A 26843-nucleotide genomic window follows, 5' to 3' on the forward strand; every position below is an offset into this window, starting at 1 on the left:
TACAAAAACAATAAACGTAACGCGAAAACCGAAACAGCCTATACTGGTGCAAATTAACACAGAGACAGGAACAATCACCCACGAAAGACTCAAATAATATGGCTGCCTAAATATGGTTCCCAATCAGAGACAACGATAAACACCTGCCTCTGATTGAGAACCACTTCAGGCAACCACAGACTTTTCTAGATAACCCTACTAATTCACAATCCCAATACCTACAAAAAACCCAAGACAAAACACACCACATAATAAACCCATGTCACACCCTGGCCTGACCAAAATAATAAAGAAAACACAAAATACTAAGACCAGGGCGTGACACCCACCTATAACATGTTTTGTTTTTTTGTTAGATAAGATCCTTCTTTATTTCCCAAAACGTCCGTTTAATTGGCGCCATCGATTTGAGTAATCCACTAATTCAACAGGCAGACAAAGGAATCTGAAAATCTACCCCTAAACTTTGTTTCAACAAGTCAAAATACATTTCTATTTACTCCTCAGATACCCTAAAATGTAATCAAACTATATTATTTCTTACGCAAAGAAGTATGTTCAATAGGAAACTATTTAGCAGGAGCGTAATGTCTTCATGTGCTCACAAACACGAATTTCCAAGACTGTGTCCTTCTAAAAGTAATATTTCTGATTTGTTTTTGAGTTTACAAGCCTGTAAACTTGAACATAGACTGCTGACACCCTGTAGAAGCCATGGGAATTGCATCCTTGTAGCTAATGTTCAATATGACCTTTCTCTTGCCTTTCTAAGAGGACGGTCTCTCTCAAAAAAATATTCCGGTTAGTTTTTCTTTACATTTTCATTTTCAAAGTGTTTTCTTTCCAATGGTACCAATTACATGCATATCCTGGCTTCAGGGCCTGAGCTACAGGCAGTTTACCCTGGGCATGTCATTCAGACAGGAAGTGGAGAAAAAAGCGGCCTAACCCTAAGTTAAACATTAGCCACACCCATCTCTTTAAGGGCTGATCTGTGCGTTCTGTACTAACTTGCCAGCTACTTCCAGACATCTAAGAGAGAGAGCTTACTGAACTTTACACACCCTAGCAGAGCTGGTTTGTCTGTTTAGTTATCCAGATCGTTGGTGACTGCAACTGTGCTGTCAGATTGTCCATTCTTAAATTCAGAGTGTTCTGACCTCACAATGGCACCCAAGCTAACTGGCTAACATTGGCTAGCTACTTCCAGACACATAATGAGAGAACACCAAACTCTGACCATTTTACTCCCCCTAAAAGAGCTGATTAGGCAGTTGCATGTTATCCAGAGCGTTGGTAACTAACAGTGCTGCTGGGAACAATTGAATAATGCTATGTTGTCGACATTTACTGACACTGGACAAATTCAACCGATTTTGAGCGTTCAAAAATTAATCCATTATTCTGCGCTCTGGCACACTAAGAAGAGAGTCTTTTGTTAAGAAATGGTAAACTAGGTAAACAATGAATCCCAACGCATGACGAGCCAGCCAGCTAATGTTAGCTAGCTAACAGTACACTAACTTGAAATTAGAATGGAGCCTTTTGATAATCCTCCCGTGGTCCTGGGGTCAGAGTGACCCAGGCCCTGTGTGTGGAGGGCTGGCTCTCTTGCGCTGGCAGGTCAGAGTGAACGTGCCAGCCACTGGCGAGGCGTCTGCCTTTGAGCGTAGTAGAGAGTCTGCGAGTGTGGCGAGGCTGTGCCCGGCTCCCCGCTCTGCGCTCTGTGCTCTGGCCTCACCGCTGCAAGCCGCTACACAGGTCCGGACGTGCCTCGCTGTGTGCTAGAGAGCAGCCGAGTGTTAGAGTTGCGCTCTGCGCTCCTGAGTCAGAGCGACCCTGTCAGCCACTGGCGAGGCGTATGCCGTGGAGCGTAGTAGAGTGTCTGCGAGTGTGGCGCGGCTGTGCCCGGCTTCCCTCTCTGCGCTCTGCGCTCTGGGCTCTGTGCTCTGCGCTCTTGGGTCAGAGCGACTCAGCCAGCCGCTACACAGGCCCGGACGTGCCTCGCTGTGTGCTAGAGAGCAGCCGAGTGTTATTGTTGCTCGGCTGGGGTGGGTCGACTGCACACGGCTACACACGAGCGCGCAAGCGAGCCTCGAGCATTTTCGGGTCTCGGTCTCCCGCGTAAGCCGGCCCGGCCGGCCCTACGTAGAGAGGATACTAATATTGTCAGCGGCACCCACACACACACACACACACAAAGTGACCGGCGCCCCACCCGTGCCAAGTGCGCTCTTGCCCGCAGCTCAGCGGACCCGATCAGTGGAGCCGAGCGGCCATGAACGCGCGTTTTACGGCCGCGCAGGTTCTAGAACAGATCTTGTCCAGCGTGGAACAAGAAGACTACTCGGATTGCCAGGAGGAGGAGGAGGTGGTTTCGGAAGACGAAGGCGGGGAGGAATACAACCCCGGGCGCCGCGAGGTCAACGATGCCTCTTCTCCCTCTTCTGAGGAAGAGCAGCCCGAGGAAGAGCCGCCCGAGGACGAGCACGAGGACGAGCGCGAGGACCGCGGCGAGGAAGAGATCTCCTCGGCCCCGGACCAATGGAAAAACGGCAAAATCAAGTGGTCCCCCGTGGCCTACAGCCGCCGCCGCGCCCCTCGCGATCTGCCACGCCGGGCCGGACCAGACCGGCCCGGCGTCCGCCTTCCACCTGTTTGTCACACCGGCGATAGAAAGGATAATTGTGGAAATGACGAACCTGCACGGGTCCAGAAAATACGACGACGGCTGGCGACCCATGGACGCCACGGACCTGCGCGCCTACGTAGGGCTGCTGATCCTAGCGGGCGTCTACAGGTCCCGGGGCGAGGCCGCGGCAAGCCTGTGGGACGCCGAGAGCAGCAGGAATGTGTTCCGAGCCACCATGCCGCTCAAGGTCTTTCACAGGTACTCGAGGCTGCTGCGATTCGACGACCGCCAGTCGAGACCCGCCAGACTCGCCACGGACAAACTCGCAGCCATACGGGAGGTCTGGGACCTACAACCCGGGGCCCGACGTGACGGTGGACGAGTAATTGGTCCAGTTCAGAGGTACTGTGCGTGCGCGTGTGTGCGTGCGCGTGTGTGCGCGCATGTGCTTATATGTCTATACAGAGAGGCAGTGCTGCCGTAGCAGCGGTACAAGCAGCGGCTGTAGCAGCGCTGGCAGCGTGTGTAACACAAAATTTGGCCCTTGGCCCCCGTGACACAGTAACCACACGAATGTCTTGTCCCCTTTCCAAAAGGCCGCTGTCCTTTCCGTCAGTACATCCCCAGCAAGCCGGCCAAATATGGCATCAAGTCGTGGGTGGCCTGCGACGCCAAGTCCAGCTACGCTTGGAAGATGCAAGTGTACACCGGCAAGGCGGCCGGCGGAGGCCCCGAGAAGAACCAGGGGATGCGCGTCGTCCTCGATCTGACAACGGGCCTCAGCGGTTGCAACGTCACCTGCGACAACTTCTTCACCTCCTACGACCTGGGCCAGCGGCTCCTCGAGAGGAACCTCACCATGGTCGGCACGGTGAGAAAGAACAAGGCCGAGCTCCCGCCCGCGCTGCTCGAGTCCAGGGGCAGACAGGTCCTGTCCTCCAGGTTCGCCTTCACGCCCACCGCCACTCTGGTGTCCTACCTGGCAAATAGAAACAAGAACGTGCTACTTTTGAGCACGCTGCACACAGAGGGCCACATTAGCGATCGCCGCGACAGGAAGCCGGCCCTCATCCTAGACTACAACTGCAACAAGGGCGGCGTGGACAACCTAGACAAGGTGGTGGGCCCCTACAGCTGCAGACGGATGACTGCCCACTGGCCCCTGGTCGTCTTCCACAACATCCTCAACGTGTCCTTCTACAACGCCTTTGTCATATGGCGAGAGATCAAGCCTGACTGGATGCCTGGCAAGCGGAACAAGCGCAGGGTGTTCCTCGAGCAGCTGGGAAAGGCACTTGTGAAGCCGCTGATCCACCGGGGCAAGTAAGACGAAGAGTTGTCAGCTCTGCCCAGCCAAGAAGGACTCCAAGACACACACGGTGTGCTGCAGGTGTAAGAAATACATCTGCAAAGGCTGTTCACATGCCTACTGTCACACTTGCGCACATTGGGCCTTTAGCCAGGACGGGACCGGGTGACCCGGAGGACGCGGGGACTAGACACAATACCAGGACAACGGGTTAAGATATGTAGCTAGCTAAACAACGGACCATAATCACAACTCATGACGTTACTACCCTGCATGAATCTGTAGGCAGCTAACCAAACAGGTTCTATGGCTATAACTAGTCAAGCAAATGTGTCTGAGATACGAAGAATAAGATCATGCACATAACATTAGCTAGCGACCAAGCCAGCTAACACTACACTTGAAATAAAACCCCTTTCTGTCAAAATTAGAAATGTGTAATATCTGAAAATGTAGCTAGCGAGACTTTCTTACCAGTATACATCATGGTTGTACATGTCTCATGTCTGATGTCGTGCATGGTTGCCCTTAGTTTGACAATGTAATCCAAACCGGTGTTTTCTCCATCTCCTTAGCTATCAGCATCAAATTCCACTGATTTCAAAACTTGGTCCTCCAGAAGGTAGCGTTAGTTAGCTAACAGTACACTTTCACTTGACATTAGGTTTATGTAGTTTTACTACGCGATACATTTAAAAAAGACACGATTACCTAGACATATTGACCAGCTCTGATTGGCAGACCAATCAAAACTCATCTCTCGGCATGTCCAGAACACTCAATATCTCAGCAAATCATGGCTAGTGGGAAGCTTTTTCTGTGGCTAAACCATTTTCGCTCATAATTTAACAATTGTATTCATATTTACAGATGGCATACAGTTTGATATTAAGGCACAGGAAAGTTCATGTTCGAGAAGGCATTTCTGCCAAAAAAAGCATTTTGCTAAAAAAACAATTGTATGTTTAAACAGCTCTCCTGTGAAATCGTAACTAGTGACATACCCCTAGTTTCCCGATTCAGGTTGCATTTGGACGTGGTATTTTACTAAATATGTATATCTTCTGTATTCCACCCCTACCTTGCTACAACAACTGATCGGCTAAATGCATTAAGGAAAGAAATTCCACAAATTAACTTTTAAGAAGGCACACCTGTTAATTGAAATGTATTCCAGGTGACTAACTCATGAAGCTGGATGAGAGAATGCCAAGTGTGCAAAGCTGTCATCAAGGCAAAGGGTGGATATTTTGAAGAATCTATAATATACAAATTATTGTTTGTGTAACACTTTTTTTGGTTACTACATGATTCCATATGTGTTATTTCATAGTTGCCACGTCTACACTATTATTCTACAATGTAGAAAATAGAAATAATACAGAAAAACCCTTGAATGAGTGAGGGTGAACGGATGATCTCCTCATGTGTATTTCCAACTGTAAAGCATGGAGGAGGAGAAGGAGGAGGTGTTATGGTGGGAGGGTGCTTTGCTGATGACACTGTCTGTTATTTATTTAGAATTCAAGGCACACTTAACCAGCATGGCTACCACAGCATTCTGCAGCGATACTCCATTACCAGGAATCAAGGAAAGCCCCAGATGCAGACATGTCAAATAGACAAGGGTTTAATATTGCAACAGGGGCCGTCAATAGACAGGTCAAGGCAGGCAGAGGTCAATAAACCAGAGGTGGGGCAACAATACCGGAAGGCAGGCAGGCTCAGGGTCAGGGTGGGCAGAGGTCAACAATCCAGAAGTGGTGCAAAGGTACAGGTTGGCAAGCAGGCGGGCTCAGAGTCAGGACAGGCAAGGGTCAAAACCAGAAGGACAAGAAAAAGATGGAGACTAGGAAAAGCAGGAGCTAGGAACAAAAATGCTGGTTGACTTGACATACAAGACGAACGGGCAAACAGAGAACACAGTTATAAATACACAGGAAATAATGAGGAAGATGGGCGACACCTGGAGGGGGGTGGAGACAATCACAAGGACCGGACCGGTGAAACAGATCAGGGTGTGACTGCCATCCCATCTGGTTTGGGCTTAGTGGGACTATCATTTGTTTTACAACAGGACAGTGACGCAACATACCATCTGGCTGTGTGAGGGCTATTTTACAAAGGCGAGTGATGGAGTGCTGCATCAGAAGACCTGGCCTACACAATCCCCCGACCTCAATCAAATTGAGATGGTTTGGGATGAGTCGGACCACAGAGTGAAAGAAATGCAGCCAACAAGTGCTCAGCATATGTGGGAACTCCTTCAAGACTATTGGAAAAGCATTCCAGGTGAAGCTGGTTGAGAGAATGCCAAGTGTGCAAAGTTGTCATCAAGGCAAAGGGTGGCTATTTGAAGAAATTGTTTAACCCTTTTTTGGTTACTACATGATTCCATATGTGTTATTTCCTTCACTATTTTTCTACAATGTAGAAAATAGAAAAATAAAATAAAATTGGAATGATTGTGTCTAAACTTTTGACTGGTACTGTAGGTCTTGGATGGCAGGAAGCTTGGTCCCAGTGATGTACTGGGCCGTATGCACTACCCTCCATTCCAGGAGGTGATGCAACCGGTCAGGATGCTCTCGATGGTGCAGCTGAAGAACTTTGAGGATCTGGGAACCCATCCTCAAATCATTTTAGTCTCCCGAGATGGAAAAAGTGTTGTTGTGCCCTCTTCAAGACTCTTGGTGTGTCTGGACCATGATAGTTTGTTGGTGATATTGACATCAAGGAACTTGAAACTCTCAACCCGCTTCACTACATCCCCATCGATGTGAATGGTGTTGTTTTCGGCCCAACTTATCCTGTAGTCCACGATAAGCTACTTTGTCACCTTTTGGTTTAGTTGGTTAAAAATCACTGAATAGCAAAAACTATAGTAGTTCATGTGGTACATCCGTTTTTTTGTTCAGTAAGAAAACATGGTAAACTAATACCAAGCACTCCATAAATGAGGGATGTGTGTTTGAGTACCAGCTACTTGAAACGTGGACATCAAATTTGGATTTTCACTCCTCACCACTTCCAGACGTCCAGACAACCTCTTGGGGCTACATAAAGGCCATAGAAAATGTTAATGTAAATACATTGAAAAGTCTAATACCATGAAGAGAAAGTGGCAAATGGGATAATACAGCATACTTGCTTTGCAATTGTACGAGAGTTACTTGGTAATTGTGTTTTGATCTGTACAGCCGGTGTGTGTTTGTTATTATTATTATTGTTTTTAGCCCCTTTATGCAGGAGCACTGGCTAATGAAAAGTTCCTCAGGTTTCCCTGCAACTAAAGATGCCCACCCAAGCCATGACTTTCCTCGAAAGACTATTAGTGCATTGAACACACTATGAACTGTGTGCATGTGAATGTGAATCGTGTTTTAAATATAGGCTTTAAATTGTTAGAATATAATAACATTTTTCTGTCTTTATATTCAGAAAAAGGTTGCATGAACTTCAGTATAATTTGTCTGCTATTTTCACACAATTTCTAAAGGATTTGATCGGCTCAGCAAATATCCCTTTTTTCAGTATTTGCCTTAAATGACATACCCAAAATAAAGTGCCTGTAGCTCAGGCACTGAAGCAATGATATGCATATTCCTGGTATCATTTGAAAGGAAACACTGACGTTTGTGGAAATGTGAGAGGAATGTAGGAGAGTATAAAACAACAGATCTTTTGTATTTTTTGTACCATCATCTTTGAAATGCAAAAGAGAGGCCATAATGTTTTATTTCAGCCCAGTTGCAATTTAGATGTTGGCCACTAGATGGCATCAGAGTATGTGAAAAGTGTTAGACTGATCCAATAAATCATTGCATGTCACGAACCTCGCCGAGGATGGTGCCTCTTCCTGTTCGGGCGGTGCTCGGCGGTCGTCGTCGCCGGCCTATTAGCTGCCATCGATTCCCTTTCCGTTTGTTTTGGGTTATTGGTTAATTGGGTACACCTGTTTTGTATTAGGATTTGTTTGTAGGGTATTTAGGGGCACTAGGCCCGCTGGGTATTTGTGCGGGCTTGTTTTTGTTACTCTGTGTTTTGTTGGTGTGATTTATTATTGTATTTATTCTCCGGACTGTTTAGTCCTGTTGTTGTTTTGGACTAGCAACGTATTTACGCCCTGTGTGTTGGCGTGACTGTTTTTGTTGCGCTGGGGAATAAATCTGAGGAAAACGACTGAACCCTGCTCTCTGCGCCTGATTCCACCCACCACACCTAGTAGATCGTAACAGAAGCCCGCACCATTGAAATGGAGTCAGCAGGAGCAGCGACCACTCCTCTCCCCACTATGGAGGAGCGCGTTCATCACCATACAGCTGTCCTCCATCGGATTGGTACCGCGATGGACCAGATGATGGAGAGGATGGAACGATGGGAGAGGAGTGGTCTCCCGACATCTACCCCAGCTCCCCCACTCCCGACACCACCTACTCCACCTACATCGTCCTCTGGGTCCGGCGCACTACGTCTCTCCCCCCCCGAGGGAGTACGATGGAGCGGCTGCTGGGTGCCAGGGATTTTTGCTCCAGCTGGAGCTCTACCTGGCTACCGTGCGTCCGGCTCCCTCGGGTGAGGAGAGTGTGAGCCTCCTCGTCTCCTGTTTAACGGGCAGGGCCCTGGACTGGGCTAACGCAGTCTGGAACAGTCCAGACTCAGCTCGGGACAACTACCTGGAGTTCACCCGCCGTTTCCGAGCAGTGTTCGATCATCCACCAGAGGGTAAAGCGGCGGGTGAGCGACTGTTCCACCTCAGACAGGAGACGAGGAGCGCGCAGGACTTCGCTTTGGAGTTTAGGACCCTAGCTGCTGGTGCTGGGTGGAATGACAGGGCCCTGATGGACCATTACCGGTGTAGTCTCCGGGAGGACGTCCGCCGGGAGCTGGCTTGCAGGGACACAACTCTCTCCCTAGATGAACTAATAGACATGTCTAATCGATTGGACAACCTGCTAGCTGCCCGCAGGCGTTCAGAAGGGGTCCTGTTAATTCCACCGTCCAGCTCTCCCACTCCGATGGAGTTGGGAGGAGCTGCATCTAGGGGGATCAGAGGGGGCTCCTCCTGCTCCTATTGTGGACGGAGAGGACACACTTCGGACCGTTGTTGGAGGAGTCCCTCTGGGAGTCGAGATGGTCGGCAGAGCGCTCCTCGGCCACCCCAGGTGAGTAAGCACCAAACTCACCCAGAGCTCCCTGTTGGTCACGTTTTTGTTAATTTTTTTCCCTGCATTTTTCCCCTCTCTTCAGCATAAGGCGCTAGTCGATTCAGGCGCAGCTGTGAGTTTTATGGATCGTGGACTCGCCCGTAAATTGGGTATTCCGTTAGTGCAGATAGACCCACCTGTCCCCGTGCACTCCTTAGATAGCCGACCGCTAGGGTCAGGGCTGGTCAGGGAGGCCACGATTCCGCTGGACATGGTAACGCAGGGGAATCATAGGGAGAGGATCAGTTTCTACCTTATTGATTCACCTGGGTTTCCGGTGGTGTTGGGGGTTCCCTGGCTGGCTATTCACAATCCCCTTATTTCCTGGAAACAGGGGGCTCTTAAGGGGTGGTCAGACGAGTGTTCAGAGAGGTGTTTAGGAGTTTCCATCGGTGCCACGACGGTGGAGAGTCCAGACCAGGTTTCCACCGTGCGCATTCCCCCCGAATATGCCGATTTGGCTATCGCTTTTAGTAAGAGGAAAGCGACCAAATTGCCACCCCATCGACGGTGGGATTGCGTGATAAACCTCCTGGAGAACGCTGCACTTCCCCGGAGTCATGTGTACCCACTGTCACAGGAGGAGACGCTGGCTATGGAAACATATGTCACGGAAGCTCTGAGACAGGGGTACATTCGGCCCTCCATGTCACCCGTCTCCTCGAGTTTCTTTTTTGTGAGGAAAAAGGAGGGAGGTCTGCGTCCGTGCATTGATTATCGAGGTCTCAATTCGATCACAGTGGGTTTTAGTTATCCGCTACCTCTCATCGCTACGGCGGTGGAATCATTCCACGGAGCGCGTTTCTTCACAAAACTGGACCTCAGGAGCGCGTATAATCTGGTGCGTATTCGGGGAGGAGACGAGTGGAAAACAGCGTTTAGTACCACATCAGGCCACTATGAGTACCTCGTCATGCCGTATGGGTTGAAAAATGCTCCAGCCGTCTTTCAATCCTTTGTAGATGAGATTCTCAGGGACTTGCACGGGCAGGGTGTGGTAGTCTATATTGATGACATCTTGATTTATTCTGCCACACGCGCTGCGCATGTTTCCCTGGTGAGCAAGGTTCTTGGGCGACTGCTGGAGCATGACCTATACGTCAAGGCTGAGAAATGTGTGTTCTCCAAACCAGCCGTTTCCTTCTTGGGTTATCGCATTTCCAGCTCGGGGATGATGATGGAGTGTGACCGCGTTAACGCCGTGCGTAATTGGCCGACTCCGTCCACGGTAAAGGAGGTGCAGCGGTTTTTAGGGTTTGCCAATTACTACCGGAGGTTTATCCAGGGTTTTGGCCAAGTAGCGGCGCCCATTACCTCACTGCTGAAGGGAGGGCCGGTGCGTTTGCGGTGGTCAGCAGAGGCTGATGGAGCCTTCAACCAGTTGAAGGCACTGTTCACTGGGGCTCCCGTGTTGGCGCATCCGGACCCTTCGTTAGCATTCATAGTGGAGGTGGATGCGTCCGAGGCTGGGGTTGGAGCCGTGCTGTCTCAGCGCTCGGGTACGCCACCGAAGCTCCGTCCCTGCGCTTTCTTTTCTAAGAAGCTGGGTCCGGCAGAGCGGAACTATGATGTGGGGGACCGGGAGTTACTAGCTATGGTAAAGGCCCTGAAGGTGTGGAGACACTGGCTAGAGGGGGCTAAACACCCTTTTCTCATCTGGACTGATCACCGTAATCTGGAGTATATTCGTGCAGCGAGGAGACTGAATCCGCGCCAGGCTAGGTGGGCCATGTTCTTTACACGTTTTAGATTTACGATCTCTTACAGACCAGGTTCCCTCAACACTAAGGCCGACGCGCTGTCCCGTCTCTATGACACCGAGGACCGGTCTATCGAACCCACTCCCATCCTTCCTGCTTCTCGGCTGGTGGCCCCAGTGGTATGGGAGGTGGACGCGGACATCGAGCGGGCGTTGAGGGTTGAACCTGCGCCTGCACAGTGTCCGACTGGCAGAAGTTACGTACCGCTTGGTGTCCGTGATAAGTTGATTCGGTGGGCTCACACACTACCGTCTGCGGGTCATCCGGGGATCGATAGGACAGTGCGGGGTCTTAGAGGGAAATACTGGTGGCCCACCTTAGCTAGGGATGTGAGGCTCTATGTCTCTTCCTGTTCGGTATGCGCCCAGAGTAAGGCTCCTATGCACCTTCCTAGAGGGAAGTTACAGCCCCTCCCGATTCCACAACGGCCATGGTCCCATCTCTCGGTAGATTTCCTTACTGATCTTCCCCCTTCTCAGGGGAACACTACCGTTCTGGTCGTTGTGGATCGGTTCTCTAAGTCCTGCCGTCTCCTTCCATTGCCTGGTCTCCCTACGGCCCTACAGACTGCAGAGGCTCTTTTTACCCACGTCTTCCGGCACTATGGGGTCCCAGAGGATATCGTCTCCGATCGGGGTCCCCAGTTCACATCTCGGGTTTGGAAGGCGTTTATGGAGCGTCTGGGGATCTCGGTCAGCCTTACCTCTGGTTATCACCCCGAAAGTAATGGGCAGGTGGAGAGAGTAAACCAGGAAGTGGGCAGGTTTCTGAGGTCGTATTGCCAGGACCGGCCAGGAGAATGGGCAAGGTACGTCCCATGGGCAGAGTTAGCCCAGAATTCTCTTCGGCATTCGTCCACGAATATGTCGCCATTCGAATGTGTACTGGGTTACCAGCCGGTCCTGGCTCCGTGGCATCAGAGTCAGACCGAGGCTCCTGCGGTGGAGGAGTGGGTACAGCGCTCTAGAGAGACCTGGCGGGCAGTCCAGGATTCTCTCAGGCAGGCCAGTGAACGGCAGAAGAGAGACGCTGACCGCCACCGCAGTGAGGCCCCGGTGTTCGCACCAGGGGACAGGGTCTGGCTCTCGACCCGAAACCTGTCCCTCCGCCTGCCCTGCCGGAAGCTGGGGCCGCAGTGTGTGTGGCCATTTAAAGTCCTGAGGAGGATAAACGAGGTGTGTTATAGATTGCAACTTCCCTCTTATTATCGTATTAACCCCTCGTTTCATGTGTCTCTCCTCAGGCCGGTGGTAGCTGGTCCCCTACAAGACGGTGAGGTGCCGGAGGTCCCTCCACCCCCTCTGGACATCGAGGGGTCCCCGGCGTACACAGTACGAGCTATTCTGGACTCGAGACGCCGGGTGAGGGGCCTGCAGTACCTCGTGGACTGGGAGGGGTACGGTCCGGAGGAGAGGTGCTGGGTACCGGGGAGGGACATTTTAGATCCTTCCCTCTTGAGGGATTTCCATCGCCTCCACCCGGATCGCCCTGCGCCTCGTCCTCCGGGTCGTCCTCGAGGCCGGGGTCGGCGCGCTGCGGGAGCCGCGCGTCAGGGGGGGGGTACTGTCACGAACCTCGCCGAGGATGGTGCCTCTTCCTGTTCGGGCGGTGCTCGGCGGTCGTCGTCGCCGGCCTATTAGCTGCCATCGATTCCCTTTCCGTTTGTTTTGGGTTATTGGTTAATTGGGTACACCTGTTTTGTATTAGGATTTGTTTGTAGGGTATTTAGGGGCACTAGGCCCGCTGGGTATTTGTGCGGGCTTGTTTTTGTTACTCTGTGTTTTGTTGGTGTGATTTATTATTGTATTTATTCTCCGGACTGTTTAGTCCTGTTGTTGTTTTGGACTAGCAACGTATTTACGCCCTGTGTGTTGGCGTGACTGTTTTTGTTGCGCTGGGGAATAAATCTGAGGAAAACGACTGAACCCTGCTCTCTGCGCCTGATTCCACCCACCACACCTAGTAGATCGTAACATTGCATTGCTGTTCAAAATTGTGTATCAAGACTGTCCAGAACTGTGCACTCTCCTCAAATAATAGCATGGCATTATTTCACTGTAATGGCTACTCTAAATTGGACAGTGCAGTTAGAATGTAGAATGTAAGCTTTCTGCCAATATCAGATATGTCTATGTCCTCGGAAATGTTCTTGTTACTTACAACCTCATGCTAATCACATTAGCCTACATTAGCTCAACCATCCCGTGGAAGGGACACCGATCCCGAAGAAGTTCTAAAATGCATATTGACTTCCACAAATGTTGAATGATTTCTTGTTTAGAATTATTTTTTTCTGGATCGTGGTAGGTGGCAAAATATGTTGCTATCCTGTTATTAAATCTAAAAGACTTTAGTTAGCGCCCGAGTGGCGTAGTGGTCTAAAACACTGCATCTCATTTCTAGAGGTGTCACTACAGACACCCTGGTTTGAATCCAGGCTGTGATTGGTAGTCCCATAGGGCGGCGCGTAATTGGCACAGCATTGTCTGGATTTGGCTGGTGTAGGCGTCATTGTAAATAAGATTTTTTTCTTAACTGACTTGCCTAGTTAAAACTTCATCGGGAGACTGGTTATTGTTCGCGATTTTGGATGACTGATGTGCCCAAAGTAAACTGCCTGTTACTCAGGCCCAGAAGCTAGGATATGCATATACTTGGTAGCATTGGATAGAAAGCACACTGAAGTTTCTAAACTGTTAAAATAATGTCTGTGAGTATAACAGAACTGATATGACAGGCGGAAATCCATCCTGAATTGTATTTGAGGTCACAGGCAATTTCAGTGCTAACCTATGGGAAATACAAATAGATAGGACCCAGATTGCAGTTCCTAGATGTCAACATTCTTTAGAAAGGGTTTCAGGCTTGTTTTATGAAAAATGAGCAAGTAGTTGGAAAAACTACAAGGTGTCTCTCATTAGAAAAGTGGTCTTGTTGGCGCATGAATGAGGTGCGCGCTCTTCGTTATATATCTTCCCTATTGATCATAATATTTAAGACAGAGAATAGTATTGTTAATTTAGATAGTTCCTGAGATTAATTAGAAACATAATTTGACATGTTTGGGTGAACTTTACCGGTAACTTTTTGGATTCGTTTGTCTACATGTTGAACGAGTGGATTACTGAGATCATTGGCGCCAACTAAAATGACTTTTTGGGAAATAAAGAAGGACTTTATCGAACAACACAACCATTCATTGTGTAGCTGGGACCCTTGGGATTGTAAACATTGTAGATCTTTCTTAGGTAAGTGATCTATTTAATCGCTATTTGTGATTTAGTGACGCCTGTGCTAGTTGAAAAACTATTTTGATGTGGGGCATGGTATGCTTTTGCCATAAGCCTTTTTGAAATCTGATGAGGGTGGAATAACAAGTTAAGCTTTTAAATTATGTATGACACTTGTATTTTCATGAAGGTTTAATATTACGATTTTTGTATTTGAGAATTTCGTGCTCTGCAATTTTACTGGATGTTGTCGTAGGTGTCCCGCTAGTGGTTCATGTGCACAAATAGGTTTTGAATAAAAAATAATATAGATGAATTTTAAGTACACTTAGCTTGGACTCAATAAAACTAGTTTTTCAACCACTCCAAAAATTTCTTGTTAAACTATAGTTTTGGCAAGTCGGTTAGGATCTCTACTTTGTGCATGACACAAGTAATTTTTCCAACAATTGTTTACAGTCAGATTTCACTTATAATTCACTTTATCACAATTCCAGTGGGTCTACATACACTAAGTTTACATACACTAAGTTGACAGTGCCTTTAGTAAACAGCTTGGAAAATTCCAGAAATTATTATGGCTTTAAAAGCTTCTGATAGGCTAATTGACAGTTTGAGTCAATTGGAGGTGTACCTGTGGATGTATTTCAGGCCTACCTTCAAACTCAGTGCCTCTAAGCTTGACATCATGGGAAAATCAAAAGAAATCAGCCAAGACCTCAGAAAAATAGTAGACCTCCACAAGTCTGGTTCATCCTTGGGAGAAATTTGCAAATGCCTGAAGGTACCACGTCCATCTGTACAAACAATGGTACGCAAATATAAACACCATGGGACCACGCAGCCATCATACCGCTCCGCTCAGGAAGGAGATGCGTTCTGTCTCCTAGAGATGAACGTACTGGTGTGAAAAGTGCCTTGTAAAGATGCTGGAGGAAACAGGTACAAAAGTATCTATATCTACAGTAAAACAAGTCCTACATCGACATAACCTGAATGGCCGCTCAGCAAGGAAGAAGCTACTGCTCCGAAACTGCCATAAAAAAGCCAGACTACGGTTTGCAACTGCACATGGGGACAAAGATCTTTTTGGAGAAATGTCCTCTGGTCTGATGAAATAAATAGACCTGTTTGACCATAATGACCATCGTTATGTTTGGAGGAAAAAGTGGGAGGCTTGCAGGCCGGATAACAACATCCCAATCGTGAAGCATGTGGTTGCAGTATCATGTGGGGGGTGCTTTGCTGCAGGAGGGACTGGTGCACTTCACAAAATAGATGGCATCGTGTGGGAGGAACATTATGTGGATATATTGAAGCAACATCAAGACATCAGTCAGAAAGATAAAGCTTGGTCGCAAATGGGACTTCCAAATGCACAATGACCCCAAGCATACATCCAAAGTTGTGGCAAAATGGCTTAAGGACAACAAAGTCAAGGTATTAGAGTGGCCATCACAAAGCCCTGACCTAAAATCTATAGAACATTTGTGGGCAGAACTGAAAAAGCATATGTGAGCAAGGAGACCTACAAACCTGACTCAGTTACACCAGCTCTGTCAGGAGGAATGGGCCAAAATTCACCCAACTTATTGTGGGAAGGCTGTGGAAGGCTACCCAAAGCGTTTGTCCCAAGTTAAACAATTTAAAGGCAATACTAATTGAGTGTATGTAAACTTCTGACCCACTGGGAATATGATGAAAGAAATTCAAGCTGAAATAAATTATTCTCTCTACTATGATTCTGACATTTCACATTCTTAAAATAAAGTGGTGATCCCAACTGACCTAAGGTATGGAATTTTTATTAGGATTAAATGTCAGGAATGGTGAAAAACGGAGTTTAAATGTATTTGGCTAAGGTGTATGTAAACTTCCGACTTGAACTGTATATAAAACCACTGGGGAGAGAGTGACATCTTAGCAAGTATTATCTGATTTTATTTAGTTTAAAAAAAATATGAAAACAAATTAAATTGTATTTATAAGGTTGGTTGTCCCATACCTTTCTCACCATGTTATTATATACAGTAAGATGCACCAGAGCAGAGCATCATGTCTGTGTGTAATGTTCTCCTAAGCTTGGAGGAAACCATCCATCCACTGCCCTATTCCCGTTGATCTACATGGGAAATGGAGCTAACAGGAATCTGTCCCAAATGGCACCCTATTCCCTACACATAGAATAGGGGTCCATTTGTGACATAAACCCAGGTCTGCAGATGACTGCAAAGGAGGCAGTATAGTTCAGCCATAGACAAGGTGCTGCAAAGAGATATAAAAATATTCTGCTTCCCTTATATGCTCTAGTTGTGGCAAATAAGAGAAGTCTCAGTGAACAGCACAATCAGATCATTCTCATGCTGCATAACTCCAAAAATCATCTTAAATAAAGGAAGTCAAAGCTGGCAGTTTGACATCAAAGTCTGACTCTACCCTTTATCTATGAAAGCGCATCGTGCTATTCCACTACCACCTTTAGGGCAACCAAATTATGTTTTCCAGCTCTTGGCATAAATAGACAGAATATCACAAAGCATGGGTCGGTGTACTACTAGGCATAGACAAAAGAAAAACCAAAACACACGTTATGAAATTAAAGTTGATCACTCGATGAGATTAGATATTGATTTGTATTCCACATCACCATAAGGAGATAGCACTAATCAGTGGCTGAGATATCTACTCTCAGTCTTTTTTTGTCGTCATGCCCATCATCAAATTGATTTCCTTCACACCTCGCGAAGATACCAGGACCAAGCAGCTCTTACATGTGGAAATCTACACAAATATAATCAATGATAAGATGCATTTTTCCCTCAATACTTGGAAGGAACATATCCAAGTATCGTTTTGTGAAACTCGACAGATTTTCACTTAATATCACTAGGGTCCACGCCTTTTTCACATTGGTTATAACTTTATTTGACAGAGCCTGATGAAGGGGTTTAGAACGACACCCTGACCCTCTAGCTCTGCTGTTTAAATATAATTTCTTCTCGGGAATGGGCTTTACTGTGGAGAGAAGTAATAACCTGACCATGGGGTGAGTCATGCTGTATGAGCATTACTCTGACAGTCAGGCTGCGTCTCAAATGGCACCCTATTATCAATAAAGTGCATTATTTTTTTTTACCAAAGCGTCTAGGGCTCTGGTCAAAAGTAGTAAACTATATAGGGAATAGGGTACCTTTTGGGATGTACCCTCAGTCTTTCCCTTCCCTCGTATGAAGTCCTCCGAGTCAGAGGCAGGATGAACAATGCCATCACAGCATCATAATGAATAACGAGGACATAAGAACAATCTAAATCAGAATGTCTGTCAAGAGTGCATTTTTGTTGTTGGCCAATTTTGAAAGGGGACTAACATTCTAGAATGAAAAGGGGTCATAAGGTGTTTGATTTATAATTGCATGTTGGTGTAATTTTGGTGTGCATTAATGAGCTCTGTTTATGCAACTGGTGGGTCTAATCCTGAATGCTGATTGGTTAAAAGTGCATTCCAGCCGGTGTCTATTCCACAAGTTACCACCGGCTAAATCTATGACGTTAAAATGCTTATTTACTGTTTCCATCTGACTGCACAACCCACTATCTCATCAGCCCAGGCAGGGAAGTTATGAACTTGATCTTCACTATGAAATGCATCTAAAAATTCCCACATTTCTTTTAGACCAAAATTTAGTTTTCAACAGCGGAGTTATGTATAAACCTTGCTGTCTCTCTCCGACATTTGCAACATTGCTTCAAATTCAATCTCCAAATGTCCCATAGTAATGAACGTGTAGGGGTTGGGAGTCGGGACGAGAAAGAGGCAGGCAGCGTTTCTCAGCCAGTCTAAATAATGAATCAGCTGGCATCCTTTCGATGGATATATACAAAGAAATGTCAATTGAAAAAAGTCAAACGAAAAAATTGCAGGTGGTTTTCAGTCTTTCCAGCTTCAGATGGAAGTTTTGTTGTTGGCTAGCTCCTCTACACAACAGTGTCCTAACGAGAGAGCACATTTTCTATGCCAGACAAAATCGTGCCTCATTAGCTCATTGTTATGGATGTATCCAAATAAATGTCACTAGAAAACAGCTTAAACAAATGGAGCTTCTGTTGTTATTCTGTCTGCACTGTTTGACATGACTAAGTTAGCCGTAGTTGGCTAGCTAGCAAGCAAGAGATAAGAACGTTGCCAGCCAGTGTGGCAATGGAACATGTAGAACAAAAAGACTGAACGACCGGGCCGCATCTCTGGCAACCGAACCAATAAAACGAATGACCAGCCGGCTTGGGTAGTAACCCAATATTTGTTTCGGGACTATAGCTTTGGAAGGATTAAATAGTATGAATAAATTCACCAAAATAATGTTCAATATCTCGGGCATTATCACTTAATTAAACCTGAGCAGAATTATAGTTGGATGCAATTGCATAAAATACCCTCATTCCTTCTTCAGTAGCTGGCATATTACAAGTCATGAAACATTTTGGCAGGTAATTTACAGAGACCTACAGTCCATACATTTTTCATATGGTTTATCCTTCCCTGCAGCAGCATGGTGTCTTTAAAAAAAAATCCTCCGTCAGTAACCATTTGTATGCTTCTCTGTTCCTGGAATCATCAGGCCTAGCTTTGCATTCAGTTTAATTGGCCCACTGAACTTATTGTACAGAAACATATGAAAAGAAAGGAGAGCGAGATAGAGAGAGGAGTGTTGGGGGAGTAGAGATGGAAAGAGGAAGAGGAAGCGAAATGGTGGTGGTGGTGAAGATGAGTTGGTCACGTTTTTTTTATGTCATGTCTGAGACAAAAGCAGAGTTCTAGGATCCCATGGACAACATATCCACAGAGACAGGCAACGTACAATCAAAGGTTCTTTATTAGAAGTTCAAGGCTCAATCCCCTTAGCCCTCCCACTTATTTTTGAGTGTCCCTCGGTGGGGGGAGTGTCCCCTCAAACAGAGCAACTAGTGGTAGGAAGAGATAAATAACCCTATGTGGAATGGGACATCACTAGCAAACAGCAGAAGCGGCCAAAAGATAGTATACCATGTAATTCACTGACGATAAGCCTTGTGTTTTTCACAATGCCTGTACTGGCGGCAATAATAGGTTGCCTTATTTTTCTCATGCAACAAATATTTACTTGCCATATGAGAACTGCAAAACAATGTGCCCGTAATGACTCTACCCATCCTCTGGTTGTAGATCAATGTGGAGTAGTACTGTAGCAGGAATATCCATACTAGCAGTTTGACATGAAACAGTCACATTTCCTTCACTTGAGGATTAATGATTAACCAGTGGAAGCAATTCAAAATTAAAAGCACTGTTCTGAACTCATATTTATACCAAATGTTTTAGGGTCCATACACAGATCGGCTCCATAGCTATGCATCCATCGGCATACAGGTATTTTTATGCTCCACGCAATAAGCAAGAGTTAGTTGGCTACGTTACTTCAGCTACATTGGATGGCAAATATCTTCAATCTCTAAGGTTAACGTTTCTACAATAAAGAACAATGACTAGTCACACTTCTTTTTTTATGAACAGCAAGGCAAGCTTACAAAATTGTTTATAAAATGTGCATTTACATTATCTTGCTAAAGCATTTTCTTGACATCCACTGGGATTCACAAGATGACAGCCTGGTTTGCTGGTTTGATCAAGAGTCCCTAAAACATTAAACACGAATGTCAAATGCCCATATAGCAAGCTAAATGTATAGTTAGCTGTCTAATGTTAGCTTGTTAAGACTTTTAAGAATTACTGACAAGCTAAAACGAGATTATCCCCTTTCCATAGAGTGGTCATAATAGTATAGTTGAAGTGTACCAATGATGAAAATTACAGGCCTCTCTCATCTTTAAGTGGGAGAACTTGCACAATTGGTGGCTGACTAAATACTTTTTTGCCCCACTGTATATATACTAAGTTCATGTGACAGATCATGTGACATTTAGATTGCACACAGGTAAACTTTTTTTAACACATTATGTGACTTCTGAATGTAATTGGTTGCACCAGATCTTATTCAGGGGCTTCATAGCAAAGGGGGTGAATACATATGCAAGCACCACTTTTCCGTTTTGTATTTTGCCATATTTTTTAACCATGTTATTTTTTTCATACTCATTTCACTGGAGTATCTGTCCAAAGAACCGCTAAGCTTTTTTTTTCTTAATTTCACTTCACCAATGTGGACTATTTTGTCTATGTCCATTACATGAAATCCAAATAAAAATCTGTTTAAATTACAGGAGAGATGGCCTGGTGCGTGGAGTGGGCACCGGATGGACCGGACAGTGGAGGCGCACTGGAGGTCTGGAGCACCGAGACTGCAAAACCTGTCCTGGCTGGATACTCCCTGTTGCCCGGCAAGTGCAGTGGGGTGAAACAGACCGCACTGGGCTGTGCTGGCGAACCGGGGACACCATGCGTAGGGCTGGTGCCATATAACCCAGGCCGAGGAGACGAGGAGACGCACTGGAGACCAGATGCGCTGAGTCGGCTTCATTACTCCTGGCTCGATGCCCACTCTAGCCAGGCTGATACGAGGAGCTGCGATGTAGTGCACCAGGCTATGCCTGCGCATGGTAGACACAATGCCTGCCCGGTCAACCTCGCGCCACGGTAAGCACGGGGAGTTGGCTCAGGTCTCCTAACTGACTTAGCCACACTCCCCGTGTGCACCCCCCAATACATTTTTGGGTCTGCCTCTCGTCCCTGTTGCGCTGCTGTGCTAACTCCTTATATCGCCGCTCCTCGGCTTTAGCTGCCTCCAGCTCTTCCCTGGGGCGGCGCTATACCCCAGCCTGTGCCCAGGGTCCCTTACCATCCAAAATCTCCTCCCATGTCCAGGAGTCCAGAACACTCTGCTCTTGGTTACCACGCTGCTTGGTCCGGTTGTGGTGGGTAGTTCTGTAACTGTCGTCGCTTGTGGAAGAAGGCGAGGACCAAGGTGCGGCGTTTTAAGTGTTCATGTTGTAAATTTAATCAAAACTGAACACTAAACAAAATAACAACGAGGAATAACGAGAACGAAACAGTTCTGTCAGGTGATACACACAAAACAGAAAACAACTACCCACAACTCAAGGGTGAAACCAGGCTGCCTAAGTATGGTTCTCAATCAGAGACAACGATTGACAGCTGCCTCTGATTGGGAACCATACCAGGCCAAACACATAGAAATACAAACATAGAATACCCTCCCACATCACACCCTGACCAAACTAAACATAGAAACATACAAAGCAATCTACGGTCAGGGCATGACACAAGGTGGATGAATGCTTTTGCAAGGCACATTGGAATGATTTAGTTAGCTAACAGTTACATGCCGTATGTTCACCGGGTGGGCAGCTTTTCACCCATCTTCCCTCAACTTTTTAATTAAGCCGACATACACATTGTTGCTCGTTGCGAATTCGCTGTTCTTCTAGATACTCCATGCCAAACTGAGAACGGAATTGTTGATATGTCAGTTCAAACCAGCTCGGAGTCCAGCGTAGCTGCTAATCAATCCTAGATTCTTCAGCATTCATGTTTCTGAAACTGAAACCAATAGAACAAATGGCAAGCTGGCTTGGGTGGCAACCCTTGAATTGTGTCTGGACTATATCTTGTGGATGGATGAAATACTATTAAATATATTCATCAAAATAACGTTAAAGAAAATGTGTCAATCATAAGATCCAACAGTTGACAGTGCATGTCAGAGTAAAAACAAAGCCATGAGGTTGAAGGAATTGACCGCAGAACTCCGAGACAGGATTGTGTCAAGGCACAGATCTGGGGAAGGGTACCAAAACAATTCTGCAGCATTGAAGGTCCCCAAGAACACAGTGGCCTCCATCATTCTAAAATACAAGAAGTTTGGAACCACCAATACTCTTTCTAGAGCTGGCCACCTGGCTAAACTGAGCAATCAGGGGAGAAGGGCCTTGGTCAGGGAGGTGACCATGTACCCAATGCCTTTTTGTTATAGTGACCAGACGGAAGCCACTCATCAGTAATTGGCACATGACAGCCCGCTTGGAGTTTGCCAAAGGTCTGATGAAACCAAGAATGAACTATTTGGCCTGAATGCCAAGCGACACATATGGAGAAAACCTGGGAACATCCCTACGATGAAGCCTGGTGGTGGCATCATCATGCTGTGAGGATGTTTTCCAGCAGCTGGGACTAGGAGACTAGTCAGGATTGAGGGAAAGATGAACAGAGTAAAGTACAGAGAGATCCTTGATGAAAACATATTCCAGAGCGCTCAGGACCTCAGACTGGGGCGAAGGTTCACCTTCCAACAGAACAGCGACCCTTAGCACATAGCCAAGACAATGCAGGAGTGAATTGGGGAAAAGTCTCTGAATGTCCTTGAGTTGCCCAGCCAGAGCTCGGATTTGAACCCAATCGAACATCTCTGGAGAGACCTGAAAATAGCTTTGCAGCGACGCTCCCCATCGAACTGGACAGAGATTGAATGGATCTGCAGAGAAGAATAGGATAAACTCCCCAAATAAAGGTGTGCCGTGCTGGTAGGGTCATACTCAAGAAAAGTCAAGGCTGTGATCGCTGCCAAACTTGCTTCAACAAGGTACTGAGTAAACGGTCTGAATACTTATGTTTTTTTTTAAAAATTTTATCAATGTGCTAACATTTACGTTTTTATTTATGGCCTATAAGGCTCATTGGCCTGAGCTCATACGACTAGTTTTTGAGTAAGAAAAGCATATTGTGTGGATTATTTTGACTATAACAAATACTCAGATGAAACATATTGTACTATTTATCACAGACTACTTTGTGTCAAAGTTAACAAGGACTCTCTCCTCCTCACCAAAGATATGATCAAGAGCCTCACATACAGTATATTGTTCGGTCATTGTGCCACCCCAGAAGTAACTCCCTTGATAGGTGCTTTGAAAATCCATATCGGAAACATTCCACTCCGATATCATTTTTAGGCTTAACACGCATCTGCTTCTCCGCAGACACAAAACTAAACATTTAAATAAAATAGCATTTCTTGTGACTCTCACCAACTCAAACCTTTCCTCCGATTTTCTTCAACACGTTAATCAGTTGAGTCTATGGGGGCGCTATTTCATTATTGGATAAAAAAACGTCACGAAAAGATGCTCGACTATGCATATAATTGACAGCTTTGGAAAGAAAACAGTCTGACGTTTCCAAAACTGCAAAGATATTATCTGTGAGTCCCACAGAACTCATGCTACAGGCAAAACCAAGATGAAACTTCAAACAGGAAATGAGCAGAATTTCTGAAGCTCTGTTTTCCATTGTCTCCTTATATGGCTGTGAATGCACCACGAACGAGCCTGCCCTTTCTGTCGTTTCTTCAAGATGTCTGCAGCATTGTGACGTATTTGTAGGCATATCATTGGAAGATTGGCCATAAGAGACTACATTTTCCAGGGGTCTGCCCGGTGTCCTTTGTCTAAATTGGTGCGTAATCTTCAGGTGCAGACATTTTCTCCTGGGATTCAGGAGAGAAAGCACACTTCCACGAACGATATATCATCGAAGAGATATGTGAAAAACACCTTGAGGATTGGTTCTAAACAACGTTTGCCATGTTTCAGTCGATATTATGGAGTTAATTTGGAAAAAAGTTCGGCATTTTGATGACTGGATTTTCGTTTTTTTTTGGTAGCCAAACGTGACGCACCAAACGGAGCGATTTCTCCTAAACAAATAATCTTTCAGGAAAAACTGAACATTTGCTATCTAACAGAGTCTCCTAATTGAAAACATCTGAAGTTCTTTAAAGGTAAATTATTTTATTTGAATGCTTTTCTGTTTTTTGTGAAAATGTTGCCTGCTGAATGCTAATGCTAACGCTAACGCTAAATGCTATGCTAGCTAGCTACTGTTACACAAATGATTGTTTTCCTATGGTTGAGAAGCATATTTTGAAAATCTGAGATGACAGTGTTGTTAACAAAATGCTAAGCTTGAGAGCTAGCATATTTATTTCATTTCATTTGCGATTTTCATGAATAGTTAACGTTGCGTTATGGTAATGAGCTTGAAGCTGTATTCACGATCCCGGATCGGGATGGCTAAGTGCTAGAGGTTAAATGGATTTCCCAGGTAGCAATGTTCCAAAACCCTCACTCCGACTAAAATTAGTCTAGGGATTTACTTCTTGTTTTCCTTTTTCTTCACCACTTTAACCCATTCACTATCACTCTGTGCTATTATCTTCATCCACCTCACTAACAGTTTCAAACAAAACCTAAATTTCCGACATCTTCTTTCAAAACCAGCCTCTGGTTTGGGCGCAATTGCACAACACAGCTCTTGAAGGGGAACTTCACAAAATTTGACATTAAACCATATTTTTGTTGTTGTTGTAAACAGGGGCGATGTATTCATAGCCAATATACTGCATCAGATGTTTGCTTTAACCCATCAGAGGCATTCCATCTTGTTCGTACAGATACTTTTGGTCATGTAGTGTATGTGGACACCTGCTCATCGAACATCTCATTCCAAAATCATGGGCATTAATATGTAGTTGATCCCCCCCTTTGTTGCTATAACCGCCTCCAGTCTTCTGGGAAGGCTTTACAGTAGATGTTATAACATTGCTGCGGGGACTTGACTCCATTCAGCCACAGAGCATTAGTGAGGCCGGGCACTGATTTTGGGCGATTAAGCCTGGCTCGCAGTCGGCATTCCAATTCATCCCAAAGGTGTTTCGATGGGGTTGATGTCAGGGTTCTGTACAAGCCAGTCAAATTCTTCCACATCAATCTTGACAAACCATTTCTGTATGGACTTAGCTTTGTACATGGGGCCATTGTCATGCTGAAACAGGAAAGGGCCTTCCCCAAACTGTTGCCACAAAGATGGAAGCACAGAATCGTCTATAATGTCATTGTATGCTATAGCATTAAGATTTCCCTTCACTGTAACTAAGGGGACTGGACCAAACCATGAAAAATAGCCCCATACCATTATTCCTTATTGCTTCTTTAATCAGCACAATAGTTTTCAGCTGTGCTAACATAATTGCAAAAGGGTTTTCTAATGATCAATTAGCCTTTTAAAATGATACAATTGGATTAGCTAACACAACGTGCCATTGACACACAGGAGTGATGGTTGCTGATAATGGGCCTCTGTACGCCTATGTAGATAATCCATAAAAAATCTACTGTTTCAAATCAAGTTCAATCAAATGTTATTTCTCACGTGCATTACTTACAGGCTCTAAACAATAGTGCAAAAAAAGGTATTAGGTGAAGAATAGGTAAGTAAAGAAACAAAAACAACAATAAAAAAACAGTGAAAAATAACAGTAGCGAGACTATATGCAGTAGCGAGGCTATATACATGCACTGGTTAGTCGGGCTGATTGAGGAAGTATGTACATGTAGCTATGGTTAAAGTGACTATGCATATATGATAAACAGAGAGTAGCAGTAGCGTAAAAGAGGGGATGGCAGGTGGTGGGTGGCGGGACACAATGCAGATAGCCCGGGAGCACATTTCTGTACCCCACACATACAATTAAGTAGTAATCCACATAGCCCCTGGCTATCCGTAATATAATAAATGTTTAATTTATACTTTTACTTTTGATACTTAAGTATATTTAAAAATCAAAGACTTTTAGACTTCTACTCAAGTAGTGTTTTACTGGTTGACTTTCACTTTTGCTTGAGTCATTTTTTATTAAGGTATATTTACTTTTACTCAACAATGACAATTGGGTACTTTTTCCACCAATATCTAACCCCCCCTATCCCTCCCTCCCTCGCTTTGCCTCCATCTGTCTCTGTTTAGGGTAAGTGTTGAGGCTAGGTTCAGGGTTGAGCCAGGATGTGGACATGAAGCTTGGATTAGGGCCTTAACCCTATTCCAATGAACTATTAATGAATTCACCCCACCCCACCCCTCCACTACATGTCAGAAAGGTAGGCCTCACTTGAAGCCTGACCTAGAGGTAAAGTGCTTTCAAGTGACATTGGTATAACGGTTGAGGCTAGAAACACAGTTCACGCATGGGATCGTTCAGCAGAAGCTCCCGATGAATGCAAGCCTACACCTGACCATGTGAAATTAACTCATCCCAGTGATAACACTGGTCCCACAGAGAACAAGGCCTTTCTTACATACTCTCTTAGAAAAAAATATGCTATCTAGAAACTTAAAAGGTTCTACTGCAATCCACATAGGATAACCCTTTTAAGAACCCATTTTGTTTGCAGGTAGAACCCTTTCTACAAATGGTTTTACATGTAACCCAAAAGGTTCTACCTGGAACCAAAAAGGGCTCTTCTATGGGGACAGATGAAGAACATTTTTGGGACACTTTTTTCTAAGTATAAAAAAGCATTACCTACAGCCCTTACATAACCATGATGCCCCCGTGGACTGTTATTGAGCTAGCTAACCATTCGTGCACACAAACGATCGTAACCTTATAGGGATGCCCTGTGTTGAAGTTCAGCTTCCTGCAATTAGAGGAAGTTACTTAATTAGGGTGTCAATTTGGCAGTTTCGAAGGGTAAAAAAAGTTTAAACGTCCCAAATGACTGGGGAACCACCTTTTGCGACTAGCAATCCCGGATCCGGGAGCGTAATCATAGCCTCAAACGAATTAGCATAACGCAGTGGACATAAATACCCGTAGAACATTTTCCTATTCATGAAAATCGCAAATGAAATATATTGAA

General features: G+C 45.7%; 1 pseudogene; it reads left to right on the top strand.

Annotated features, from left to right (window-relative positions):
• Nucleotides 1-2278: 2278 nt before the first annotated feature.
• On the top strand, nucleotides 2279-4110 carry LOC139366843 (piggyBac transposable element-derived protein 4-like; annotated as a pseudogene).
• The last annotated feature ends 22733 nt before the right edge of the window (nucleotides 4111-26843 follow it).

This window comes from Oncorhynchus clarkii, chromosome 15 (genome assembly GCF_045791955.1).
Source record: "Oncorhynchus clarkii lewisi isolate Uvic-CL-2024 chromosome 15, UVic_Ocla_1.0, whole genome shotgun sequence".
NCBI lineage: Eukaryota > Metazoa > Chordata > Actinopteri > Salmoniformes > Salmonidae > Oncorhynchus > Oncorhynchus clarkii.